This window comes from Capsicum annuum, chromosome 7 (genome assembly GCF_002878395.1).
Source record: "Capsicum annuum cultivar UCD-10X-F1 chromosome 7, UCD10Xv1.1, whole genome shotgun sequence".
Taxonomy (NCBI): domain Eukaryota; kingdom Viridiplantae; phylum Streptophyta; class Magnoliopsida; order Solanales; family Solanaceae; genus Capsicum; species Capsicum annuum.
In genome coordinates, this window is record NC_061117.1 from 44,015,534 (window position 1) to 44,038,053 (window position 22,520).

Sequence of the window (22,520 nt, forward strand, 5' to 3'; positions counted from 1 at the left end):
GCATGAATATGTATACTTTAAATGAAAACGTGATAACACTGAACACTGGGTCTAAATACTAATCAACTGATTAACTGGATAATTGATATTATATAACTGATAACTGGATGACTGTATTTGATAGTCCAAAATTATTAGGAACTACACTGAGTTTCGTACTGATCTAAGTTTAGCAACTATATCTTATAGTCTTGAATCTGTAGAATTGAACTGAGTTCTATTCTGAGATAGAGACTGAAATTAAGACTGTGGGAGGTAATCATCTAACTGAAATGCCCCTTCTCTAACAGATTTGAGGTCCAACCTATAACCCCAGTTAGAAGGGTGTCAATACATGCCATGAGTAAGGACACGCTGTGAGTTAACCCTCTCTGACAGGAAGCTCTTTTGTTAACCCTCGCTAACAAGATAACTCGGATGAGAAGTATCAACCCTCATAATGTCTGGCAGAAAGATACCTCAACCTACACTGTCTATGTAGTTCTATAACACAGGGATTGCTGCAAAGGGTCAAACCCTCTGCTGACAGGAATGCCTCCATCCCTGGGTTAACTCGGTGTTGAATCCTACTCCTAACTGAATAGATACTGGACTAATTTCTAGTCCGTACTAGGCTAGATTGAATGGTTATTTAGATTGCTATTTAGATGAACTATACTGAGTTCACTGAGTTCCATTTACTGAAGTAATACTAATGAGTTTTCTTGAGTTATGCAACTGACTAAGAGTACTACCAATCTTGTCGTGACTAATACTGTTCTATGACTGACCATGGCTCTAGGAAATTAGCTAAATTATCAGGTACAAGTACCCCGATGACTCGATAGCATAAATTATGAAACATGGCACAACTTGAAGCATATAATCTAGGTACTTAATCATCATTCATTCATTGGAGAATTTCGACAAACACTTGCATGATATAACTTGCACATAAGCTAACTTGACATGATTTTATTCTCCTAATAGTTCACATAGACAATTTATCAAGTACTTGGTGAGCATATTATATGCACATAGTATTGAACAAGTGGGCATCATAATTCATATCTAATTTAACAAATCAAGGGTTTATCATGGATTCAGATGAATCTACACACATAATGATCAAATTCACATGAAATACATATATATAATCATTAATTAGGAACTTAATCCAAATAGAAATTATGGATACACTTTAATTCCAAACATGGAAATCATAAAATCAATTACTTGAAGATTAAAAGAGATTCTTTGACTCCAAAGGTTGAAGGAGCCCTTGGATGAACACTTCACATACCTTTGTTAAAGAATTTCTAAAAGTTTATGGTTGAATCTTGAGTTCTTGATTTGAAATTTGAACACCTAGGGTTTTGTTCTTGAGAGATTTTGAGAGATAATGACTATAGTTGCTCTACAGGGTTTTTAATTTTGTGTTCTGGTGGTTGATTTTCAAGGGAAAAAGATCTAAATACCTCCATGAACACGGTCTTTAAATGACTAAAAATTGGGCTACCGACACGCAGGTCGACGGGGCTCATCGATGGCATCGACGCGATAGCCAACGTGTCATGCCATATTCATGTCGATTCACTAGAATTGGACGCTGGTAGCTGAATAAAATACTAATCAACACGATATTCGATGTGGCGTGCCAAGATTGCATTGATCCACTTTTTTAAGATTCCAAAGGAGCTTTAAATGAAGTCTAAAATATCCAAAACTTGTCTGGGACCCCTTGACAAGCCTAAAGGACTGAATTAATCTTAGGATTTTGCGGGGCCTTACAAAGGAACACCGTACAACCTAACCAATTCTTTGAGATAGATTTTGGCATTGTCCTTGGCGAAATAAGAGGTATGGACTGGAAAAAAATGAGCTGATTTGGTCATCCTATCTATGATAACACAAATAGAATCTTGCTTTCAATGGGTATGAGGCAAACCTGTCACAAAATCCATGTTCACTTACTCCCACTTCCACATGGGAATACTGAACTCTTGCATGGACCCACTAGGCTTCTTGTGCTCAACCTTTACTTGCTGACATATGGAGAACTTAGCTATAAACTCTGTAATATCTCTCTTCATCCTACTCCACCAATAGATCTCCTACAAATTGTGGTACATCTTAGTGGCCCCAGGATGAATAGAGTAATACACCCCATGTGCTTCATTAAGAAGTCGTTGCCTTAAATCATCTATACCAGGGACACACAATATACCCTGACAGTGCAACACACCATCTCCCCCTTAGGAGAACACCTCTACTTTCTAATCTCTGACTGATTCTTTCAACTTAACAAGACTGGGATCTCTATCCTACTTTTCTTTCACCTTGGAAACTAGAGATGACTTTACCTACTCTGCACCTATACACTACTTTCTGCTGAATCGAGTAAACTAAAACCTAGTGGGCAAGCTGATGAATTTCCTAAGATAACTTCTTCTTAGCATTCTCAACATGAGCAACACTACCCATAGACAATCTACTAAGAGCATCAACCACTACATTGACCTTGCCCGGATGATACAGAACACTTATGTCATAATCTTTCAATAACTCTAACCACCTTCTCTGATGCAAATTCAAATCTTTCTGAGAGAACACATACTAGAGGATTTTGTGATCTGTGAACACATCTACATACATCTCATATAAGTAATTCCTCCAAATCTTTAAAGTGAATACTACTGGTTCTAGCTTAAGAACATGAGTTGGATAATTCTTCTCATTAGGCTTAAGCTGTCTAGAGGCATAGGATATAACCCTACCTCTATACATAAGTACATAACCCAAACCTACTCTGAATGTGTCACAGTACATAACAAACCCATCGAAACCATCTAGTAGAGTAAGAACTGGGCTGAGGTAAGTTGAGTCTTTAACTCCTGAAAAATTTTCTCACAGGAATCTAACCACTGAAACTTGACTTTTTACTAAGTCAATCTAGACATGGGGGATACAATAAAAGAAAAACCTTCAACAAATTGACGGTAATAGCCAACTAAACCCAAGAAACTCCTAATGTCTGATGGAGAAAGGGTCTAGACATTTTCTTACCACCTTGGTCTTTTGAGGATCAACCCTAATGCCATCACCAGAAATAATATAGCCAAGGAAAGCTACTGATCTTAGCTAGAATTCATACTTACTGAATTTAGTGAACAACTGGTGAGCTCTAAGAGTTTGAAGAACTATTTTGTGATGGTCTGCATGATCGTTTTTGCTATAAGAATAGACAAGAATGTCATCAATGAAAACTATGATTAACATTTCTAAGTACTGCTTGAACAATCGATTCATCAAGTCCATGAAGACTACTGGGGCATTGGTAAGACCAAAGGACATGACTAGAAATTTAAAGTGACCATACCAGGTTTCGAAAGCTATTTTTGAAATGTCACATATTTTGACTCTAAGTTGATGATAGCCTGATCTGAGGTCTATCTTGGAAAAGTAACTGGCACCCCGAAGTTGGTCAAATAAGTCATTGATTTTAGGAAGTGAGTATTTATTCTTAACTATGACCTTATTTAACTGACGGTAGTCAATACACATTCTGAGAAAACCATCTTTCTTATGTATGAATAGAACAGGTGCGGCCCACGAAGAGACATTGGGCTTGATGAATCCCTTCTGTAGTAGGTCCTTTAACTATTCTTTTAACTCTTTGAGTTCAGTTGGAGCCATGTTGTATGTAGGAATAGATATAGGCTGAGTATATGGGAGAAGTCCTATTCCAAAGTTGATTTCCCTTTCAGGAGAAACTTTGGAAAGATATTCAAGAAACACATCTGAGAATTCATTTACTATTGAGACTAACTCAAGAGTAGGAGTTTCTATGTTAGAGTCTTTGACTCACACAAAAATGTAGACACACCCCTTGGATACCATATTTCTAGCTATAAGGTATGAAATCAACTAATCCCTAAGATTTGTAGTGCTACCCCCTCCATTCAAGGACTGGTTGATTTGTAAACTGAAAATAAAGTATTCTGTTTCTACAATCAACTGAGGCATAGCATGAGTGGAGCCAATCCATGCTAAGAATAACATTAAAATCTATCATCTTTAACTCCACGAGATCAACTAAGGTAACTTTTTGAGATATTGTGATCGGACAATTCCTGTATACCTGCCTGGGTATAATGGAAATAACTACTGGGGTAGACACTAATAAGGGCTCTACTAGAGTTTTGGGACTGACTCTAAAATTTATGGCTATATATGGAGTTACAAAAGAAAGAGAAGCTCTAGGGTCTAATTAAGCAAAAACATGTAAGTGAAAGACCTGCAATGTACCAGTAACTATGTTAGGAGAATTTTCTGGATCTTGGTGGGACTAAAGAGCATATAATCTATTTTGAAACTAACCACTGGTAGCACTGGAATCAGCACCCTGCTGAGTTGGGCGACCAAATATAACTGACGACTGATGGGATTAGCCTTATTGGTGCGTATCCCTACCTTTTTGAGCAACTACCTGACACTCCTAAATCTACTGGTCTAGATGGCCACACCTGAAGCACACATCACTACCTGCTCTACACTCACCCTAATGATGTCTGCCATATTTCTGACATAGAGGATTGGTACGAGCACTGCTAAAATTGACTTGCGACTTAGAACCTGGTGCCTTATCCCTATTATTATTTCTGAATTTGGGTACAAGGCCACTGGCTAAAGAGGGCACTGGGGATGAAGACCACTGACGAAACGGAGGACGGATACCACCCTCTGACTTTGGCTGACTAAAATTAAAACTACCTATCCTAGATTTTTTATTTCCTCTCTCCCTCTCCTTAATCTTGTACTCCTCTATTTGTTAAGAATGGAGTCTAAAAAACTCAATCTAACTAATCTACATTGCAATCCAACACTCTTGACCACACTATAAGGCACACCAGATAGAAATTTTTTTATCTTGGACCTACCGTCGGCCACCACATGAGGAGCATATCTATCTAACTGAGTGAAATTGAGAGAATAATTCCTCACACTCCTGCTACCTTGCCTCAAATGGAAATAATCTATCCAAGAAGTCCATGGAAAACTCTTCCCTTTCTATAGGCCCTACATAAATACCTCTATCAACTTTTCACTACTTGAACCAAGTATGGTCTACATCCTGCAATTGATATGTAGCCAACTCATCAGTCTAACTAGATGTCACCCCCATAGCATCCGTTATCTTCTTAACCATATCTAAGAATTCATGTGGATCCTCTTTAGACTTGAACCCCATGAAGGAAGAAGGATTCATCCGGGTGAAGTCCCAAATTCTAGTTGCAGCAGTATTGGTCACTGTGTTGGCTGGAATAGCAGATGGTCGTTCATTTTGTTCTATTATAGAGTTTGCCAGAGTAGCATTACCCCTATTATAATGAATCTTTTGGCAACGATTCCAAAAATATTGTGATAGATGGTCTATTCCAATGGTTCCAACCGTTGCACAAGAATTTTGTTCTAGTAATTCTATAATCATTGCTAATGATGGATAACCATTGGAATAGGGTGTATTATAGCAACGGTTACGTGAAACATTTCCATAAAGTCACCTATGGCAACACATTTTTAGAAAGAAAAACTTATTACATCGGTTTTCATTTTCCCTCCCAATTTTTTCATAAAATCTGCCAAAAATTTTATAAATATAATAAAAAATTACAAAAATTATTTTATATACAAAAAATTTTACCCTCAACTTTACTCATCACTCTCAGATCATCAGTTGTCAACACTGACTGTGTGTCCTTTACACCGATTGCCCACTGATTCTCCGACCGACACTCCGACCTACACTTCGACTGACGCTCCGACCAGTGCTTCGACTACTTCTTTAACCACTGCTCCACCACCACTTTGATTTACAATAGCAGATATATAGAAATTAGTAGAGTAACTAGATCTAGTAGCTGAATAGTAATAGTAAGTGGTACTTTTTTGCATTATCTATTGGGTAGTATTAAATCCCATGAATTTATGGTTAATAGCTTGCCATTGTTAGGGTTCTATTTTTTGATGGAAATGCTCATTGAAGATGTTCTTCTCGCTTTTTTTCCTCTTTCCAGTTCAATTTCTTACTTATGGTCAATTAAAGTAAGCATTGTCTTGGACTGTATATCAAACTAACACTTCACACATAGAAATATTCAAAAGAAAGTACAAGTTATTTCCTTCAGTAATCCTACACAAAAAGGATATTTCAATTAAGATTCGGTATTAAGAGTTTTAAAGTCTTAATAACATTAGTCAATCCTCTATTAGATGTAAAATGACATTAAATGCGATGTGATTTGTATTTTTGGTTCTAATATCTGTATGATCGGCAAAAGTTTGGTGAGCTAGTGGAGTTAGCTTTTAACACGTAACTGGAAGTCGTATTTTTACCTAAATCTGATGATTTAAACTCTAGTATTAGGGTAAAATTAAAAAGGAATAGTACTTCATTCTTGTAAGCAAGGAGGACTAACCAAGTTGAAGGATTCATTCAATTATTAGATTCATTCATTCTAGTTTTTAGTTTTAGAAAAGAAAACGAAAAGGGTATGCATTTATAGTTACAATTTTGATGTCAAGAAGCACGAGGTATGTGTTGGAACGCCAGAAGGGTATTCTTTTATTTTAGTTTTATATCTAAGTCTGATGTTAATAATTGGCCAGACTGAGAGGAACAAGAATCCTATAGGTTCCATTTAGATTTTCCTTTTTTTCTGCAATATGTATTGATGTTTCAGTTACGTATACGAGTGATTCAATCACATAGAATTTATGTCAAAAATTCTGGAACTAAAATGCTAGAACTATATGATCCAGGTGATTCATATATCATGTGGAACTAAGATCATGTGGAACTCTTTATTTGTTTGTAATGTAGGAGAATGGATAATATTATTTGGTCAAGTATGACACATTATGTTAAACTTTAAGCACATACTCCATTATGCTCTACCCAAAATCAACGCACCATGGGTCTGGGGATTCCTACAGTTGAGTGTACATAGATCTTACCCCTGCCTTTGTGGGTAAAAAGGTTGTTTTCGATGGACCCTCAGTACATTTAGCTACCGATCAACCCTGAAACATTGAAAGAGATGAAAAAAATCATGTCTTTTTTCAAACTTGTTGCAGTTTCTCAAGCATCCATAAATTAAAGATTTTACTAAGAAAAATGACCATATTTATTCTCAGTCAAGTGAGTTCCAAGACAATTTTTGTTTCCTTATTTTTTTACTATTCTAGTTTTCAGATAAATATTGAATGTTGCACATTTTTTTATTTGTTATATCTCTATTTAGAAATCTTGATTCTGTTGTTGAAAGAAAAAGGACTTTAATCTCTAAATTATTTGCAACTGTTCTTTATGAATAGTAAGACTAAAATTTGGCAAATTTGATGCAGTGCAATCTCCTGCCAACTAGGAAAGGGTCATTAAAGGGATACGTAAAATGAAATCGGCAGAATATGCACCTGTGGACTCTATTGACCCGGATGAAGGGATGAATTCTCTTCAACCTAAGGTGTATACATCCTTGCGGAGTTTATTCATGGGCTGTAGAAATGTTTTGGCATTGAATTCCTCTAGACTTCTTTCAGGAACAAACTCAACTTGTTGCTCTTTAGGATTTTGCTTTACAAGATGGCCTTGTCAGAATGACATTTTTAACATATAAATAATGAAAAGGCTAGATGTAGCATCCAACAAGTGAAATTGATAATTAAATGAAGCAATTTAAATAATTTTTATGAGTACGCTTGTATAATGTTTTAACACTTCCTTCTAGGATGTTATTCATTGTTATCGGATCAACTTATTTATTTTGTAGTTGCTGGAAGGGCATGATACTGATGTTGATTAATACTTTTATTTCACTTTCTCTATTCCCAATTTTACTTTGAAAGAAGATTTATTGAGCTGGTTGGTTCATTGTTATCAAGCCAGAACAAGGGTCATGTTACACATGGCAAGTGTTAGCAGTTTCAGCTATATGATGCTCATTAATAATGTGGTTATCTCTTTATAATAGGTATATATTCATGTTATCTGTGCGATAGGCTCTGTTTCTTCTAAATGAGTTAGTAAACTATACAGAAACTTTTTTCTTTTCCTATCTTAGAGGTTACTCTGATATCTCTGCCATGTTACTGAAAAAAAGGGCAGCGTGGTACACTAAAACTACCGTTATGTCATGTTACTAACTAAGTTATATTTATTGCCATCATGACCATCTCCCTCATCCTCGTAGACTAACTTGTCATTAAAAAAAGTCAAAATGGTATAGCTAGGAAAATACCAATATTTGATTTGCAAAATTGCTCCCCCCAGCCCCTACGTCCACCTCTAGGAAGATGATAACTTAAAGTCAGATATTATTTTTTTCATTGAACATGCTCCATAATTTTATGAGGCATTGATTTTCTTGTCTAACTTCTTGTTGGTATTTAATGAAATCCTATGAATTTGCAAAAGCGACACAACGGCTCCTCAAAAATGGTCTGCTGAGTTCTGAGACAATGGACAAAGTTGATGAAGCCATTATAAAGAGCTTGATTTACTTGGTAGGTGTTCAATAAAGTCAGTTTATGATAATACTGTATTCATTCTTGTCCCATATAAAATTGTCATTTGCCCTCACTCTGAACTACTAAAACAACCTTTTACTGTTAGGTTAAATTTTACACAAGAAAGGCTCGACAACTTAAAAAAGTTTCAAAGATTTGTCTCTATAAATATGATGGATAAATTCCTAGTACATTGTATAATTTTCTTCTATTTCTAGGTGTTGGTCCGAAGATAGATCACATGGTAGGAAATTATGCTTCTCTCATTTTCTTTCCTTGCACGTTCCAAGTTATTTTTTAATTTTGTGCATAGGTTTTGATTATGTCCTAGAACAAAGTTGAAGGGATTTATCTAGATAACCATGTGCATCATGTTAGTAATTGTCTTGGTTGGGTCTCGCATCCTGGAATAAAACAGGTATGTTTAATTCTATTCAATGATGAAGCTTCACTGCTAATGAACAACTAGAAATGGGGGAATATGTTGTAATATACTTGTAAAATTTTTCTAAAACAATTTTTTTTGGTCTACTTTAATTATAAGCTTTGAAAATATTAGGACAATTTTAGAAAATAATTGCTTGGGTTTGCCTTTGAAAACCGGTATCACATTTGGCAAACCGGTGGAGGGTCTAAGTTCTAATTCTTTTTTTGAGTAAGAATTACAGCCACATTGTATGATTTAACATCAAAGACTGATAACATTATAGATCTAGCTCTTGTTCTGAATTGTAAGATAGTAGATCTATCTCTTGTTCTGTGTTGATAAGGTTTATGAAAGGGTATTATTAAGGGATGGGATGATTTTAGTGAAGCCGGACAAATTAGAGACACGGGTGGTGAAGAAAGATTGAGCTGATTCTTTTATTCTTTCTCATATGTACGTTCATTCTTTCTCATTTTCATGAATTACATTTCTTTTACTAATTTGTATAAATAATTTATTCATTTACTATTAAGATTATTTATGCTCTATTTATCTGTCTTCCTCTATGTTCTAATTGAAAATTAAACATGTTGTCATTTAAGTACTAATTGAGATTATTTTTTCTCTTTTTATAGATGTTCAAAATGAAGGAGGAGATGAAGAAAGTGATGAAGAAATTGACCTTACTTGAGAAAATTTTTGAATTATTGATAGATATTTTAGTATCAATCTTTTTGATATTTAATTTTGTGAAACTTATCGCTACTCTAACTTGATACTTTATGGGAAAACTAATGACCATTTGACATTAATATTTTGCTTATGGATTTAGATTGCTAGTTTGTTGGATATTTTAATTTGAATTGTTAATGAAAAATTTTGTTGTAATGCGTGTATATATAATTATGTATTAATATAATTCTCTCTCTCTCTATATATATATATCAATTGGTATTTAAACTAGTTACAATAATGTGTGGCAAAAAAATACTGCAAAACATTCAAAAATCATTGCAATAGGTGTCAAAAATCATTGCCATAGGTAGTGAATAATCGTTGCAAAAGATCAATAATTGTTGCAATAGGGTTATTGAAATGCTTTTTTGTTGTTTCAATAGAATCTATTGCAGCGGTTCTTCACAGTTGGAAAAGAGTCTATTGCAACATCTCTCAACTGTTGCAATGGATAATTTGAATCGTCTTAATAGGAGTTGAAAAAACTGTTGCAATAGACAGACCTATTGCAATGGTTATTGTAACCGTTGCAAATTTCGTTGCGATAGGCCTATCCCAACACCCACATATGTAACGCATATAAAATTGTTGTGATAGCTCTATGGCAACAATTTTTGGACCTATCGCAATAATTTTTGAACAGCTACCATAGGGGTAATTTCTGTTATTGTAGTGAACGCAACCCTAAATTCTGCGTGAGAGACATACTTGTCCAAAGGTTCTACCTGGATGGGCTGAGGGGTAGGATGAGTTCTTGTTTTTCTTTTGTTCTTCTAGGGAGGCATGTTCTATAAATGGAAGAAGGAAATGGATTAGACTGAGAGTTTAACATGAGCTCATGTTCTATCGTATGACATGAATACTGAAAGAAGGGAAACTTTTCCTAAATGCATTATAGCATCTCATCCACAAGTGTGGCGTACTACACACTCATGCATAAGACTCTACTCGGAGCGGCTTTCAGATTTCTTAGGACACTTTAAAACCTTAGGCTCTGATACCAAGTTTGTAATGACCTGAGACTACCCCCTAGTCATTACACGGTGCTTACGGTCCGAAGGGATCATAAGCTAACACATAAGCTGGTACCTACTGTGAGTACTGAATAATATAATCATGGATGCGGAAGAATAACTGAAATGCCATAAGTTTTTAATAATGAAATGACTACTGAATTATGAATCTAGCATAATACTTAAATCTGAATAGCTAACTGTAGTTTCTGAAAAGCCTCTAAACTAAATTTGTGAGTTGGTGGGACAGGCTCCAACTAACTCCAACTAACTAATGAGACTGAAATCATGAAATAAATAATCTATCCTTGGATAATGAGGACTCACCATAGCTATTATGTTGCTGATAATCTGATATTATAGGTGCAATTTGAGAACTGAACATCAACATCTATGATATGAGACATCATAGAACAAAAGAAAGGTATGCGATCAGTACTTTGAATGTACTGGTATGATAAATTAGGTAGGCTGACATGCAAAGTTTCATCAATAAGAGTAATAAACCATCTGACTATACATGTGGTGCATGGAGTACTGAGTGTAGGACATGAAATTTATAGATGCTGGAGATATATAAAGCATATAAATACTATATATGCATGATAGTTTGTAAATACTGAAAATACATGAAAATCTGTAGGCGCTAAGGATCATGACCTAGAATCTAACATAGACTGAGTAAAATCTGTAACTAAAATACTCGAATAACTGGTATTTGAATGCTTTGGTCAAAGAATACTAAAACTGAATGACTGACTGAAGCTATAACTGAGACTGGATCTGAGGCTGTGGGAGGTATCATCTAATTGACATGCCCTAATTTGAGCTAATCGGGGTCCAACCAATGACCCAGTTGGATGGGTGTTAATACTGTACCACAGATACTAACATTGGTTGTATGGATCCACTAGACTGATATCATGTCCAAAGGACTAAGAGTGTTAAGCCTGAACTGATGGGTGACCCCTACGAGATAGTCAAGCCTAATCTGATGGGTGACCCCTATGAGATAGTCAAGCATAATTTGATGGGTGACTACTCATATCTTATGTAGTTCTAGAGTATAGGGACTGCTACTTGCAACTCTACCTATCTAACCAGGAAACCGCAATCCCAACACTCGCTCGGTGCTAAATCCTACTCCCAAATAAAAGATTCTAAAATACTAGACTTTTTTGAGTTTAACTGACTGATATTTGACTATTCTGATAATGCTTATAGAATGTTCTGAAAACTATGATGTAATGTACTAAGACTAGACTAAATTAACAACTATGGTTTTCGGGTATTCAATACCCCCCAGACTAAAAAACAATGTTAGTAAAATGACACTAAATCTTGGAGGACAAAGCATGGAGGCTTATAAAAAATTCAATCACTCTTGTAAGCATTTTATCAAACACTTATAGATCAGGGCTTAAAACAATCATAGGAATGCCATAGAACTTATAAAAATAGCATGTATTCAAAAAATAGTACTAATGCATGGTTAAATTCAGTAAATAATAATATTAAAATATGAAGAATTAAATAATAACAATAATTTCATGGTAACATGGTATAAAATCAATAGTACATAGAGATTCATGGATGAAATCATAATTTAAAATCAAATATACTTGAAAAGGTGATAGTTTTGTAATTAAAATGGATACTTGGACTCTATGGATTAAAGGAATCCATGGATGAACATCTAACATACCTAGGATGATGAATTTGGAAGGATTGATGGAGTGTTCTTGAGATTTGAACTTGATTCTTGAAGGTTAGGGTTTTGCTACTTAAGAGAATGTTCTTGATTTTGGGGAAAAATTAATTAGAATAATGACCAATTAGTTTATTAGGGACTTAATTTCGTGTTTGGGGCTGACTGTGATAAGGGAAAATAGTTAAAAGCCTTTGGAATTAAAAAATCAAAACTGACTGAAAATCCTGATTTTTTGGGCTGGCGCGATGCAGCGCTATCGCACTGTGTCTCTAGAATTGGACAACTGGGAAAATATTTTGTGGTACGATACGGGGAAATCACAGTCCTTCGCTGATTGGGACCTGGAAGTTTACTGTGATGCGGTGGTATCGGGCTTCGACACAGGAAATGGACAAATGTTAAGTTGGACTATGGCGTAACTTGCTAGAATTGCGGACCCTAATTGGAATTTGCTAAATGGGATATTGGACTGCTCCGCGATGCACTAAAGGTTAAAATGATGGTGTTTAACGACTGAAACTTAAAATTACCATAACTTCTTACCCGGTTATTAATTTTTGGTGAATTTTACATCATTGGAAAAATAATCGAATTTCCTACGTAATGGCAGGCTCTAAACAGAAAAAATAATGTGTGTTTCAAAAATTTTATATATAAATACTCATGTATTTGGACTTAGATTATGCTAGAAAAATTCGGGGTGTTATATTATTTTTGATTGTTCTACGTACCAGTACATCTGTATTGACCTCCTATATTTCAGGATCTTAGGCTCAGCCCCGAGGACCCACTAAGCAGTAGATTCATTTGTCAGAGATTTGCAGTTGGTGATCCTCCCTTATTCTGGAAGGCCTAATCTATAAGTCATTGTTATTTTATTTTAATTCATGGTCCAACTTGGACCTTGTCCTAGTCATCAGACAGATGCTATTTTTAGTTAGTAGAGTTTTTGCAGACTAGTGTTAGATTTTTTTTTATCTTTATAAACTCATTTCAGTATTGATTAGTTTGAAATAAAAGTTGGCCATGATTCCATTTTGTTATGTATTTCAACATTTCTTCTAGTATATGGATGGTGTATATGATTGTAAGTTAGAAGTGGTGTTCGAACATCCATGGTTTGAGATGTCCGTCATGGCCAGGGCCTCAGTTTGGGTCGTGACATGATATTAATAGTCTATGATGGAAGCAGTATGGTTCATTAAAGGTTTGGGAATATCCATATTTAAGTGTTAGAATCTAAGTTTAAATCTTTAAAGATTGAGCTAATAGAAATAAGAGTTGAATCTCTAGATGGAGTGAACTCAGGGTATGGTAAAACTCATGAAGATTCTAAGTTAGTAGGTGTTCAAGTTATTAGATGATGACTATTGGGGCCATAGAAAGATAGAGTTTTATCTTAGAAGGAAGTATTAACAGTGGGTTTTATACTTTCAAGTGTAGTCTTTTAGGGTGAGTTTAGTATTGTGTGTATTATTATATCGGGCTCTAGAGTAAAGCGGATGAAGTTCAATTAGTGTTTATTAAGTGGTTCACCAACTTAGAGTGATGGGTTAAATCAGAGCGGGAGATGATAGAACAAGTACCCAAGTCAAGTCCACAGATTCTAGCAGGAAGGAAGGTGCACAACCTTTTCTTGTCTCAGTACAAAGTTTTCAGTTATAATGATATCAACTCATGAATTACATGTCATCTCCATGATCATAGTTCATGTTTGGGAACATAATAATGAATTATGTACTCTCCCAGTTCCTAGTATAGGGAGGTTCAGTTCACTCAGCTGTACAGATGATGTTCCATAAAGTTATTAACTCCTAACTCTGATCATGCAGCTCATGACTCATGTACCCATGCTCTACAGAATGCTCAGTTCCACGTCATCATACTACACTCTTAATGACCGGCGAAATTTATATTATAGTCATGTATATCCTAAGTTTTGATCGTTGTAATGAATCTATGTCATGGATACTCTATTCCTCGAGCCTCACTAAAGTATCCAGTTAGGCTTAGTATTCCTTCATGTTTTAGGTTCTCATATTCTAACCTTTTAGTGACCTTTACATATGTCAAAATAGCGATGCTGAACAATTTTTTATAGGGGAGAGCGTAAATGCTTCTTGTTGAGAAAAGATCATTGTATGCTTGTTTTAGTTAAGGCTATAAGTGTGAAGTAAGATTGAGGCAAAGTCTTTGATACGTGCCATAGTTGGTTAAAATTTTATGTATATGTTCTTGGGGTAGTGCGTGGAGGTTATTCATGAGAGATTCAGAGGATGTGAGAAATATGCTATTATGGGTGTTTCGTTAGACGTACATTTGAGGTTATAACAATAGGCTTGAATATCATGTTCATGTATAAGTGGATGAACACATTGCGTATTAGTTTCTGACCTTCCCGACCTCAGAATGTAAATTTTTATGTTGAGTAATCATCGGGGCTTTCGATAGCACATCTCAGGTAAGTTTTATATTTTTCGGATGAGGTTTGACGCCGGCTTGCTTGAACGTTCAAAATAGTGAGTCTAGTTCAGTTATGGTGTTTTATGTAGTACCCCATGATTTTGAGTTAGGCTTGAAAGTAGCAATCTACCACAAGAAAAAATGTCTATCTGGAAGGGAAATATGATCCCAGAAAGTCCAAATCTAGTCACAATTGGTCGTTTAGGACTCGAAAAATCTGGTCGTGCCACGTTCTAACAGGCTCCGCTGCTAAAGGTCTTTAGCGACAGGGCTAATAAATCGATCCTTAAAACCCTTTTTCTAGGCAAAAAAACTAGTCGTAATTGCCTTTTAGTGATGGCATATCTTGTCACAATCGACTAACTACCCAGTCTTAATTATTCTTTTGTGATGAGCAATCTCGTCCCAAATAGACTAACTACCTCGTAATAATTATCTTTTAGCAATGGTATATCTTGTCTCAAATAGACTAACTACCTCATTGTAATTATCTTTTTGCGATAGTATTTATTATTCCGAATAGACTAACTACATGGTCATATTTATTTTTAGCGATGGTATATCTTGTCTCAAATAGACTAACTATGTCATCGTAATTATCTTTTTGCAATGGTATTTCTCATCCCAAATAAACTAACTACTTGGTCATATTTATACTTTAGCGACGAGCAAAATTCTTTTCATGGATCAACATTTAAGGATGAGCAACATCTTGGTCCTAGATCAACCTTTAAAGATGAGCCACATTCTAGTCATAAATCAACTATTAAAGACGAGCAACATCTCATCCCAGATAAATATTTAAAGACAAACAATATTTCTAGTCTCTAATAGACCACAAATGAGCCAAATATCACAAAATAATAAATTTCATCAAATAAATACCAAATTACTATCGAGAATCTTGATACAAAAACAATATATAATTAGAGACCAGAAAACTTAGTTAACATCTCATGATATTAGTTTCAATATTTCTTTTACAAAAAACATAGTTAACATGCCGATCGAGCTAGAGTATGATATCAAATTTTCCATAACATTTGAATACATGGCAAAAAAATAATCAAATAAGTCACGTTTCTACTGTTTAAGTCATCAACTTTCAATTCAAATTGCTATCTTCTATCATAGGGCCAAAAAATAATCAAGTCCCCGATTTTTAGTTCCTATTATTTCACCTAAATCAAGTAACTCCTGCAACAGTAAAGTAGAAAATTAGTACAGCGCTTCACCTCATATGCTCGATGTAAATCAGGTAAGTGAATATATCAAGTTATCAAATTCAATTTTTAATTACTCAAGTGCAGAGATGAAGTAACAAGTATCGCCCAATATGTACATCATATCTTCACACTAAGCATAATCAAATATCTCAGTAGTTAACAAGAGAACGAGTTCAAGAGTATACGCTTTAATGGGATGCATCTATTCTACTTCAATAAGAAAAAAGAAATTGCAATCAGATAGAGAAAATGGGCAAGGTAGGGTAAGCACACCAACCTATTTGCCCCGACATGACAAATTACAAGTTCACATATCAGATAAACCTAAACCTATGTGTCACTCAAAATAGTTTTTTTGTTTTGTCATGTATATAGATGCCTCACTTTTGTTGAAAATGTTACACTAATATACTGCTACAGTCCATTCTTGGGATACTATAGCATTTATTGACATCATTTTAGATTGAGCTTTTTACTACAATCTATTACCTAATATTTTCGGCATATCTTGTCTGGCTTTTTCCTAATAAATGTGGATTCACTATGACAAAATAAATCCACATTAATCGAAGAAAACTTTTCAAAACCTTACCCCCAGAATATGCACCTTGACATGATTGAACAAGAAGTATCTTTAAGAGGTTAAAAAGCAATCAAAATATTATTGGTCTAGCAATAACATGGTTGCAACACTACAACGGCAGTAATCCTTGATTAATAGTGCTGAAAGGCTTCAAATAAACTTAATTAGCAGCTAATAAGAAAATTTAGATGTCAAAAATCATGCTTGAGGCAATAGCTTAAAACATTAGCAGAATCAAGAAGTAATTAAGCTGGCAAATGCACTTTTCAAACCATTCTTGGCATCCTATGCCCCTAATTTTAAAACCTTATAACAATATTAGAGGAATGAAGGGGGCAAGATAAATATCAAAAACTCTCATCTAGTGGGTGAATTACTGTAGGAGTTATGGTTTGTCATTAACTAAGTTCATGTAACAGATTTTATGAAACTCTCATCGTATTTCATGTTCTTCTCCTATTTTTTGAAAAGCATAATGCAAAAACTTTTTTGCTCACTTTTGTAGATCTCACTATCTCGATCATTAATAAGTTGCATCCATTACCTACTAGGTGCCATAACCTTGTAAAATACATAAAATATTAGATTGAGAAAAATTAAATGATAAAACATTATATACAAGGATGCTTATCAAAATCGACATCACTAGTAACCAACTTGATAAAGTTATCATTAAGGACCTTCGTAGAAGAATTATCTTACAACTAATAACCTGTAAAAATAATAATACGCGTCTTTACAAAAAGGTTTCCTTTTATTTACAAGTTGTACAAACAAATGAAACCCACACAAGCAATCAAGACAACAGTATGCTTTTTGGTATAGAAGAAGACTTATTGAAAGGGAGCAAAACCATCATTATATACAAGTATGCTTATCAAAATCGATATCGCTAGTAACCTACCTGATAAAGTTATCATTATGGACCTCCGTAGAAGAATTATCTTACAACTAATAACCTATAAAAACAATAACGCACGTCTTTACAAAAGGGTTTCCTTTTATTGACAAGTTGTAGAAACAAATGACACCCACACAAGCAATCAAGACAACAGTATGCTTTTTGGTATAGAAGAAGACTTATTGAAAGGGAGCAAAAACAACATTAGATGAGTAAGAAAATGTAAGAATATCTGTATAAAAATAAAAAATAAAATAGGAATTTGATTTCCCTTAGAAAAGGAAATTTATCATCGAAATTCCATAAAAGCATTATCACTAGCCTTAACTAAAAGTCCCAATATATGTACAAAGTCATAGGGACAAAACCCTTGATATTGTTTTTACTTTGATGTTATCTCAACAAAAATCTACTTTAGAATCTCATTTTCAATACTTTTGGATATTCAACTCGCAAATAGGTGGATGCACCGAGTATCCCTCTAATTACAACAACAACAACATACCCACATAGTTAGTTTGAGTTTAAAAACTATACCGACATATTAATCAATTATTTATCTTACATACATTTCCTTATATGTGATATGCATAGATCTATATTTCAATTCATAAATCTGTCTGCATGAACAAAGGAAGGTTGTCTATAGTTGGAACTGTCATTGTGACAAATGAAATTTCAATGATTATTGACATGTCAGATTACTGAACATGCATATTATCCAACAAATATTGGTAAGTTCATAAGAAGTTATAGATTATTAATGTGTTTCTCATGGATTAAATGTGTAGGGAATGAAAAATGAGAAGAGTGGGTGAGATAACCAATGCAACAGTGGAAAGGTTCAATATAATGTCCCTTAGTATCTGCATATTGGCTACAGCTGTGCAAATATGGTATTTAAAGCGCTTCTTTAGGAAGAAAAAAATCATATAGTTTTTTCTCTTATGGTCGAGAAATCATATATAACTTACTGATAAGATGTCAACATAAAAAATTTTCCCTTTGTAGCAAAAAAGCATTTTCCCTTCTTTTTACTTGACTTATTTTGTTCTGCAATTTTGAGATTGACTAGAGTTGGAATCTAAGTTTAGCAGTAGTGGCAGATATCATCGATCAATTCCATAAATGACACTAGGTAATGACAATTTGTACAATGTACTGTCTTGTCCCAAACTCCATGTCCCAAATCCTCGTTGCTTACATACCTGGGCTATTAAAAAAATATCGATACTTGATAATTTGGAAGAATAAGAATTTATGGAGTTAGAAAAAATAATGTTAGGCTGAACGGTGTGTTTTTGCGATTTGGTGAAACCATGTGAAAATACAAGAAAAAAGACTCTTGATATTTTTTCCTATCATTTGAAGTATCCCGTTGATAGAGTTACTCAGTACTTGTACTTGTATGAAGATGTAAATACCTGTGTAGCACTGGAGGAATCATTAGCAAATTTAAAAAAAAAAAGGAAAAAAGATATAGGATACCGAACAGTCATGTTTAAGTTTTATTGATGAAACCAGCAGCAGTAAATTAAATGAATAAACCAAAACAGGGTTCAATTCGAACTATGCAGGGAACTAATAAAGTCTGCCAAGGTTTCAAAATCATTTATAATCTCTAAAGTCTAATATACACCAAGAGATAACTTGTAGTAGGACGTCAGCTTTTATATTCTAAATATGATTTCCATAGATCTTCAAAATATTTTCTTTATCTTCAAACACTTACATTTGGTTTAGTGTTTATCTAGATTCTTTCAATTCTTACTCTAGATACTTGTGTATCGTCTTGGTAAGCATGAAATTAGAGAGCTTCTAATTAGTTACCTTATTTATTATTTAATTTAAATGGACTGACAACATTAAATGATGCAGAGCATGCATATAACCGACTATGACTAGTTTAGGATTCAGGCACAGTTGATTGATTAATCACTTTCTTCTATCAATATCTTAACCTTTTTTTCTAACTTGTAGAACATATATTTGCCGCCTATATATGACCCGGATCATCATTTCCATGTCACCACCCCATCACCTCTTATGAGGTTCAACTTTTTTCTTTGAGAAATTTATGAGGTTAAATTTTACCTTATGTGCAGTCAAACATTGAAGAAACATTCAGTAAATAGTTTCAATTTGAAAAACAGTTTTGAAACAATAGTCTTTTGGGCACACAATCCAATGTCCTCCCTTTTAATTAATTATAAACTAATATTGTAAATGGCTATCTCGGTCTTATTTATGAATGAAATACACTTACCTTATCCCCCCCCCAAAAAAAAATATGAACTAATATGTAAAATGCTCCAACTATATGGGTTTTTCATGTGATAATTGTTAGCACTAATAATAAATGATCTTCCCAGTTAGTATCTGCAATGGGTTTATGCTAATTTTAGTTGATTTCTATGCAACTAGCATTAGGCTAAGACATTTTAAAGACTGATCCTATTTAATATTGTCAACATGGAGTAAGCAATTTTAGTACAACTGTTGAGCAATGAAGGGATTCATAAATTTCTTTCAAGTTGTCTATACATCTCGATGTACATATATGAGAGTGACTTGTTCACGTGTAGATTGCTCGCCTCTAAAGTTCTGTTGTCCATCAATCAAATAGAGTATAACTGATGGTTGAATGAAAAAAAGGTTTTACTTTATTCAACAAGGTTTCTTCGTAAACTATGGCAGACTTGCCAATGAAACTGTACAAATCCACAATAATCAAGTCATGAAAGAACAAAAAGAAATGTAGGATGGTAGAGGAAAAGCAAAAAAACTGCTTAATGAACGGATTAAGGATGAGGCAATAAACAAAAATAAAAGCAATCAATGTTTCATCTCCCGTCAAACAGCGTCATAAAAAATCAAATCGAAAAAAGTAAAGGCTCTGTCGCACCCCAACTTTTCTTACCCAAAACTTCTTCCAACAATATTAACAATTCTATCACCATACCACCTTAGTTTTAAAAAACTAAGGCTCTGTCGTACCGTGCGCAGCCTCGTCCCACTTGGAGACTACCCCGTGTAGCAGTAAACCAGCCTCGCTCTACACCTGTTGTACCTCATTGCTATTCCTAGTAGCTAGACCATAACTGACCAACCACAAATTGATAATATTCATATTGAATTACCGAGTTGTACAAATTAAAAAAATATTCATATTGAATAAAGTAGGATGAAGAAGAGTAGCTCGAACAACCAAGCAATTAAACTAATTTATAGCAATTTTGGAAGAAAATAGAAACTATACAAAACAAAAATCATACATCGAATATGCTAAAGAGATAAAACTGAGATTAGGAAAATTATTAGTTTCAATAAACCGCGGAATAAAAGAAGCAATTGGAAAATCTGCTCCCTCACTGCAAAAATTGGTGCGTATATTGATGGATTTCTAGGGTAAAATTGTGACCAGCTATTGTATGATTGAAAACGGCGATGTACGTACGTATATGGTAAAGGAGAGGAATTGGCAATGTATGTATGAAAACGGCGCGATGTTACTTTTTTCAGAAAGTTAAAGTAAAAAGGAATTGATTCGTTTATTAAGTTTATCTAAATAAAATAAATTAGTAAAATGTTAATATTTTATTTTGGGTTAGTTTTTCCCACTCAAAGCTCCTAATTAAAATTTGGGGACAGTTAAAAAAAATATTAGAGACCGGATTTTGTACCTACGCAATAAAATATATTATTAAGGACCTAAATTTAATCTTGTCCTAATAAGTATACTTTTAGAAACAAAATTATGTACCCATGTGAGAATTATAAGTTGAATCAAATGAGAATAGTATTTAAGGGGAAAAGTATAGTTAAGGGTGTATTTTAGAAATGTGTCTGAGCTTGAAAGTTAGTAGTTGTATTGCCTAAGGCCTAAAAATTCTATCTTAGCTTATGCTTCATACGCCTATGTTCCAGGTCATAAAGTTGTAGCCATGTTACGGTTCCTTATCCAGATATCTTATCCAGATCATGCTAAGATTTGTTGCTCTCTAATGTTATTAGAACTTATTTAGGAAAAGTGCTGAAGAGATACTCCAGTTAAGTATGAGTTTCCAGTATAATTATATCTGTATAGACAACAATTCAGTTTAGTAGTCAGACAAGTCCCTATGGTTTTCCATCTTTCCACCCAGTCTTACTATCTGAAATCCCATACGTATGGACATTTGAAGAGATAACCTATTCACATCCATATAAATTATGAATTCAGCTTAGTCCAAGCATCATGTGTCAATTCAGCTAGCTATTCATGAATTAGTTCATAAGTGTTCAGTGCATAATCTTAGTTTTTCAAGTATTCCAACTCAGACAATGTAATACCCTTAGTTCTATCTTAGTCACATTGTCTAATGATTCGTATTTTCATAAGATATCACTTCTCAGTTCCATATCTATGATTGTATCATGAACACTTCAATCAAGTTCTAAACTCTCAACATGAATCAGCTTCTTATAGTAAGTAAAGTCAAGGAAATCAGTTTCATTATGAAAGTTTTAATATTTCAGCTTAGTTATATCCTTTCTTAGTAGACACATTATGTCTACATTATTTTGTACTTCTAAGACTTCAAAAAAAGGGGGTTCCTATCCATCATTCGAGGATGAATTATTTGAAGGGGGAGCTAATGTAACACCCTGTAATTTTTAGTAAGAAATCAAACCGTCATTCCTATGTGTGTAAACTCTAATCCCATGATTTATATTTAAATTCATGTTTCATGATCTTTTTCCACATGTTTGAAGTATTTTTGAGATGAAAAATGTTCATAGGAATCACTTAGAGCGAAGTTGAGCTAAGAGCCTTAGATTCGGCTAAATGTTTGTATTCGATTCTACAAGGCCTACTTTTAATGTCTATAACTTTTGATACAAGTAGAATTTTTTATCCAAAGACCCATCAAA

General features: G+C 34.2%; 1 pseudogene; it reads left to right on the forward strand.

Annotated features, from left to right (window-relative positions):
* Nucleotides 1-5,228: 5,228 nt before the first annotated feature.
* LOC107876442 lies at nucleotides 5,229-10,164 on the forward strand (annotated as a pseudogene).
* The last annotated feature ends 12,356 nt before the right edge of the window (nucleotides 10,165-22,520 follow it).